The sequence below is a fragment of the Chrysochloris asiatica genome, unplaced genomic scaffold, assembly GCF_000296735.1.
Source record: "Chrysochloris asiatica unplaced genomic scaffold, ChrAsi1.0 scaffold00017, whole genome shotgun sequence".
In the NCBI taxonomy this organism is placed as follows: domain Eukaryota; kingdom Metazoa; phylum Chordata; class Mammalia; order Afrosoricida; family Chrysochloridae; genus Chrysochloris; species Chrysochloris asiatica.
In genome coordinates, this window is record NW_006408535.1 from 19,313,246 (window position 1) to 19,320,532 (window position 7,287).

The following is a 7,287-nucleotide window of genomic DNA, read 5'->3' on the forward strand; positions in this document are numbered from 1 at the left end:
CTTGGGTCAGGTGCACCTTATTCTTCAAACTGACATCTTTGCCTTTAACACTTTAAAGAGGTCTTATGCAGCACATTTTCCCAATGCAGGGTGTCATTTGATTTATTGACTGAAAAGTTGTTAATCCTAGAGGATGAAGCAATGCTTTATCGTGAGCATTGCCTGTGGATCCAAGTAAAATGAAATCCTGGACAACTTCAATCTTTTCTCTATTTATCCTGATGTTTATTGGTCAAGCTATGAATATTTGTGTTTTGTCTACAATGAGTTGTAATGCATACTGAAGGCTGTATTCTTTGATCTTCGTCAGTAAGTACTTCAAGTGTTCTATCTGCGTGTCACAGTTTGTTAATGAGCCTTCCTCCAATCCTGATGCTGTAGTCTTCATTGTAGTCCAGGCTCTCAACTTATTTGCATACAAAACAGTGAAATACAAGTCTGATGCACAACATTCCTGAATTTAAACCATGAAGTAGTCCTTTGTTCTGTTTGAATGACTGCCTCTTGATCTATGTAGCAGTTCCCCTTGAGCACAATCAAGTTTGTTATGGTCCACACAGTCAAATGCCATTGCATAGTCAATAAAACACAAGCAATCATATATCTGGTATTCATCCTTTCAGTCAAGATCCATCTGACATCAGCAATGATATCCTTCATTCTACATCCTTTTCTTAATCTGGCCTGAATTTTTGGCAGCTCCCTGTCAATGTACTTCTGTAACCATTTTTGAATGATCTTCAGCAAAATTTTGCTTGTGTGTGATATTAATATTGTTTCATAATTTCTGCATTCTGTAGGGTCAGCTTTCTTTGGAAGGGGCACAAGTATGGATCCCTTCCAACCAGTTGGCGGCCAGGTAGCTGTCGTCCTACATTCTTGGCATGGATGGGTGAGTGTCTTCAGTTTGTTGCATCAGTTTGTTGAAGCATTTCAATTTGTATTCCATCATTCATGAAAATTTGTTATCCCTAATGCGTTCAGTACACCTTCTTCCTTCAATACCATTGGTTATTGAGCATATGTTAAGTACTGAAATCATTGTGCATCTACCAGTTCTTTTTGGTACAATGAGTCTATGTTTTCCTTCCAATTACCCTACTCATCTTTCAATTTGTCATTCTGTAGTGGCTTGCCTATTGCTGTGATGCTAGAGGCTATGCCAATGGTTTTTCAGATACCAGAAGAGTCACCCATGGTGGGCAGGTTTCAACAAAGCTTTCAGAGTAAAAACAAGTTAGGAAGAAGTGGTAGGTTACCCACTTCTCAGGAATTAACCACTGAAATCCTATGGATATCAAATGAAACCAAATTGACACTCAAACTGGCATACCTACGCAATCCTTAATATATATTTGTTCTTCCTTTCTTCAGATTTCCTTGGTATATAACAAATTTGTCCTTTACTCATAAGCAGGTAGACACAGCCATGTTGAGAAACTTTGTTTATTATTCCCACAACTGATTTGGACCTCATAGATTCTTACAAATGGTATATAGTTTGTGTTCATTGCTCATTTTAATGAATTTCTGGCAGCCAATGGTCAGTAAGAAGATATTCTATGCTTCTCTTCCCCCCACCCCTTCATTCTGCAACAAAGCACACTCATGAAAACTTGTAAACCACCTATTTCATGCCTTTGTAAGCCTTCCTCCACCCCATTTTTGATAGCCAGTGTCTAAATTTCTCATCCCCATCAACCCAGTACACTAAGGGAACAGTTTGTTTGGTGATGTGAAAAATCCTTCCATTCTGGTTGGAATTTTGAGTCATGGGCAAAAGTCTGGTTCATCAAATTGTAGCAATTTGCACTTGTTCTCCATATCAAACATCTTTATCTTTCTCAATTCAAGTTCTGGTCAACTAGCTATCCAAGGTAGATGAAGTGGGTACTAGCTGCAAGTTTGGGAGTTCACGCACACCTCCCGGCATTTCAGACCAGCTGGCAGCTTCACTCTCAGTTCTTGCACCCAGGGGCTAGGTCAGTGCCCATGGACTCAGGAGTTTACACATCTGATAAGACAGTCATCTTCATCCTGAAATAGCTCATTACCTCAGATAAACTAGAAGAAAGAGAAAACATTTCCTATAGTTCTGTGTATTAGACATTTTTACTTGCATATACAAAATGAACTCATCTTACTTTTCTCTTACAAGCCCTTCTTCTCACTTTTTTCTGTCTTGTCATGGTCTGAGTGTTAGATAGATTTGAAGCTCTTATAGTAAATTTTGACTTTTTAAATCTCCTTCCTAAAAACAAGTAGGATTCTCGCCTTTCATGAAGGAGATCTGAGTTGAATTCCCATCCAATGTACCTCATGCACACTCACTACCCATCTAGTAGTGGAGTCTTGCACATTACTATGATACTATAGATTTCAACAGAACTTCCAGACAAAGGAAGACAAGGAAGAAAGGCCTGGTGATCCACTTCTGAAAATCAGCCAATGCAAACGTTATGTATCACAATTCTCAGATCCGCAACTCATCATGAGGATGACCTAGTACTGGGCAGCACTTTGTTCTGTTGGACATGTGGTAGCTATGAGCTGGAGGCTGACTCAATGACTTGTTAACAACAATGCAGTTAATCAAAACATATGATGCCAAATAAACACATCTTGACATTATTGCTTTGACTTTTTATCAGATTTGAAAGGGAAAATATTGTATTGCCATTTTTCTTGCAACTTGTTCTCCCACATCACATGTACTCTGATTTATAGTTAAAGATAGAAGTGTTCATGTAAAGAAACTACCGTGTGTTGGTTTTTAATGAATGAAGGCTATGTTTTAAAGTGTTTCAATGGTTATTTAATATTCAAATCAATTCCATTATTTACTTTCCAAAAGAAGAATTATTGACAAGTCTTTCCTGACTTGTTAATAGAACACCTTTTCGTGGGTGTTTGAGAGTGCTGGAAGGTTTCCTTAACTGTCCTCCTGGCCACCCCTCATCCTACATCATCCTCAATACTATCTATAGGAATGTCTTTGCAGGTTCATTATCGGTTTTCTTTTTTATATTAGCCATACAATCATTAAACTTTTATTTCTCAGTAATTTTAGAAAACTAAAATAAAAATCAGCTGTGATGGTAATAGTAATGAAGCAGAATTTACATTGTTTCTAGGATATCTGCCAATTTGCCATTTAGGAAAGTTAATCCAGATGCAGCTTAATCAGTTTATCTTTCTTATTTTTTTTTGTCTACAAAAAGTCTTGTCATGTTGTCATGTGCTCACTTTGGCATCACATTTACTAAAAAAAAAAAAAAAAAAGTCCTTGTCAAGTTCTGATGAAGAATAGTAATACACCGTTAATGGTTTTGCACACCAAATGGAGTCCATTTTAGCCAGCTAGTGTCACACTGGTCCAGCCCTCTCAGAAACTCTAATAGTCTTTTTTCAACTGCTGCTTAAAAAGGAGAGTGTGAAATATAGCAGATCGTAGGCAGGCAGTGCCAGGTTGCCCAATAAGCAAAGTAAGCAATGAGTTACATGTACTTATTTACTAATCTGTAGTGGACAGTTTCACATGCTTACTTGTGCTTATTTAATAAGTAGCCCATGTGAAACTGTTCACTACAGATTAGTAAGTAAGCATCTGTAAACCTGTGCTTACCTTGCATACTGGGTATGTTATCTGTCCCTGTCAGTAATTATAAATCTGAAAAGAGGCTTTGATTCTGTAGGAATGGTTTGATGCTATGGAGGTGGGAGAGAGACAGATGCCAGCATTACCTAGAAGCAGAATCTTTGATGTGGTGAATAAAAAGTAAAATTGCTTGCTACAGATTAGTTAATAAGCACATGTAAGCCTATGCTTACCTTCCTTGTTTGACAACCTGACCCTGCCTGCCCACAATCTGCTGTAGTCTCACACCTTCCTTTCTTATGTTCTGTTTCTGATTGCTTTAGCAAATTCATCAGTGGGTGACATATGTCCCCTTAACCAAAATATGGGAGTAAGTGGGGGAAAAACATTGCTACAGAATTACAGAAAACTTTCTTAAGCAAAAGTATAAAATGTGAAGCTGTTGTTTTTCAACATATCCTCCGTCAAAGGCTATACACTTCTGAAGATAGTATTTTCTCTGGTAGCGTAGTGGTTACGAATCAGGCTGCGAACCGCAAGGTCAGCAGTTCGAAACTACCAGCTGTTCCATGGGAGAAAGATGAGGCTTTCTGCTCCTGTAAAGATTTACAGTCTTGGAAATGCTGTACAGGGCCGCTATGAGTTAAACTGACTCCATGGCATATAACAACAACAACAACAACCCAACAATAGCGAGGTTGGCCCAGGATTGGGCAGTGTTTCATTCTGCTGTGCATAAGGTCGCTATGGGTCGGTGCCAACTCAATGGCACCTAACAACAAAAACCCTGAATAACTGTGTGCTATTTCATTTACACCATGTCCTAACAGCTTGACATCCTCAAGGAACTCAAATTATGTTCCTTTTAAATGTTATTTGAGTTTTGGGAATAACAAAAAGTCTGAAGGGTTAATTTCAGGGCTTTATGATGGATAGAGTAATATTTCCAATGAACTTCACTTAAGACAGCCCTTGCTACACTCAAAGAATGAGCAGGTATATTGTCATGATGAAAAAATATTTTCTCACCAATACAGTTTTCAAATCTCTTAAAACTTCCTAATAAACCCCTGCAATCATCCTGTGTCCTCTGAGAAAAATCTATCAAGATTATCCCTTTGGGAGCCTAAAAAAACAGTCATAATATTCTGAGCTGATCTGTCTGCTTTGAATTTAAGGGATCCAGCAGATCCCTTCAGAAGCCACTGTTTTGGTTGGAGTTTGTTTCTTTTTGAAGGCACCCTAACAAGACTATGACAAGTCTATTACTAAAAGAACATGTCTACAGTCATTCACTGATCACACAGACATATGCAAATACATTTTGTGTGGAATAAACTGCTATATCTATGAACTGGAACGCTAATAGCAATATTATTTGACTTATCCATGTACCTTGAGAAGCAAAATCTGACCTCATTGTAATAAGTCTTCTCCAAGCCATAAAGTTTTCAACTATATTAAAAGTTTCCTCATCAATAGGTTTGAATTTTATCCTCTTACAGAACAGCTGGGTTTGCAACTTACTTTTTTTATAATTTGCATAACTGATTGGTAATATTGTAAAGTGCCCTTGAATAAGTTCTGAATAATAGCAACCCTGTAGTGGATTTCCAAGGAGCAGGTGGTGTGTTTGAACAGCCAACCTTTCCATTGGCAGTCCAGTGCTTATCCTACAGTACCACGCCAGGTAGCCATCATATTTTTTGTTCTATCATGATAGTTTCTGCCAGTTAAAAGCATGTGTGTACATATCTCTAGAACTTTGTGATATCATACTGGGATGCCAAAAGTTTGTGGTCGTTGTTGTCAAGTGCCGTTGAGTTCAGCAGCTGCTGAGCTTGAACCACCAGTCTTACGGTTCAAATCCAACTTTGCAGTCCAAGGCAGTCCAGTCTACAGCGCCACACCAGGAATCCAAAAGTTTGTGGTAAGACATGGCCCTTGCCCCCACTTGGAAGCACCCTGGTGGCATAGTGGGTTAAGCATTGGGCTGTTAATGCAAAAGTCTGTAGTTCAAACCCACCAGCTGTTCTGAAGAGAAAGATGAAGTTTTCTGCTTCTACAGAGAGTTACAGGGAGCTCTGGTAGCGTAGTGGTTACGAATCGGGCTGCGAACCTTAAGGTCAGCGGTTCGAAACTACCAGGTGCTCCGCGGGAGAAAGATGAGGCTTTCTACTCCCGTAAAGATTTACACCCTCGGAAACCCTATACAGGGTCGCTATGGGTCGGAACCGACTCAATGGCACATAACAACAACAACAACATAGAGAGTTACAGCCTCATAAAACTTGCACAGGGTTGGCTATGAGTCAGACTTTACTCAGTGGCATTGGGTTATAGAATTGTAAATGGCCAGATTCATTCCATGTTCCCTTTCCTCAACACCAGCAACTCCTCATTCCCTCTCCCAACCTCATCCTGACAGGTACTTATGTGATGTGTGCATCCTAGGCCAATTTGCCCTCACATCCCTTCCCAGATCTTTCCTACTCCATGTTGAATCACAGGGCACTATTCTCCACAGCTGTGGTTGATATGTTCAGTTGGCTTCTGACTGGCTTGGAGGGAGAGGGATGGAGAGGAAGAATCCAGTGTATCTTTCTTCTTCTGTCTCTGCCAGCAGCTTTTAGAATCCAGCTCTTGTCAGGCAGGCCAGATATGATTCCAGCTTGTACTAGGGTTGATAATACTGCCTCTTCCCTCTATCCCTTCAGCCATGGGCACGTGGCTTCCTGCTGTTGTTAATGTCTGGATTTCCTCAATTGTTCCCTGCATAGCCTCCTTCAGCCACAGAATAAATAAGCTGCATTAAATTCTCTTTAATTACTCAGGTGGCTTTTGTTTCTAATAATACACATAATTTCCTAAGTTTATAAGAAATCATCATTCTGAGTTTTGTTGTTGTTGTTAAAATCTCTATTGAAACGCACACAAGAAAAACCAAATGTTTTGATGTTCAGTTGATTCTGACACATTTTGTTGTTGTTAGGTGGCCGTTGAGTCGGTATCAACCCATAGTGACCTTATGCACAGCAGAACGAAGCATTGCCCTATCCTGGGCCAAACTCACTATTGTTGTCACACTTGAGTCCATCAATGCTGCCACTTGGCCAATCCATCTCGTTGGGGGGTGGGGGGGGTGTCTTCCTCTTTTTCTCCGACCCTCTACCTTACCAAACATGATATCCTTATCCAGCGACTGCTCCCTCCTGACAATATGTCCAAAGTATGAGAGACAAAGTTTGGCCTTTTTTTTTTTTAGGTGCAGCACATTGTTTTAATATGTTCCTTCTAGACATGGTCTTGTAACTCTTGAAAAATAATTGGATGGGAGTGTTGCCATGCTTGAGTCCATCAATGCAGCCACTTGGCCAATCTATCTTGTTGGGGATCTTCCTCTTTTTCTCTGACCCTCCACCTTACCAAACATGATATCCTTCTCCAGTCACTGGTCCCTCCTGACAATATGTCTGAAGTATGAGAGACAAAGTTTGTCCATCCTGGCCTCCAAGGAGCACTCTGGCTGCACTTCTTCCAAAACAGACCTATTGATTCGTTTGACAGCCCACAATACTTTCAATATTCTCCAACACCATAACTCAAAGGCATCAGTTCTTCTATTGTCTTCTTTATTCACTGTCCAGCTTTCACATGCATATGAGGTCATTGAAAATACCAAGGCACGG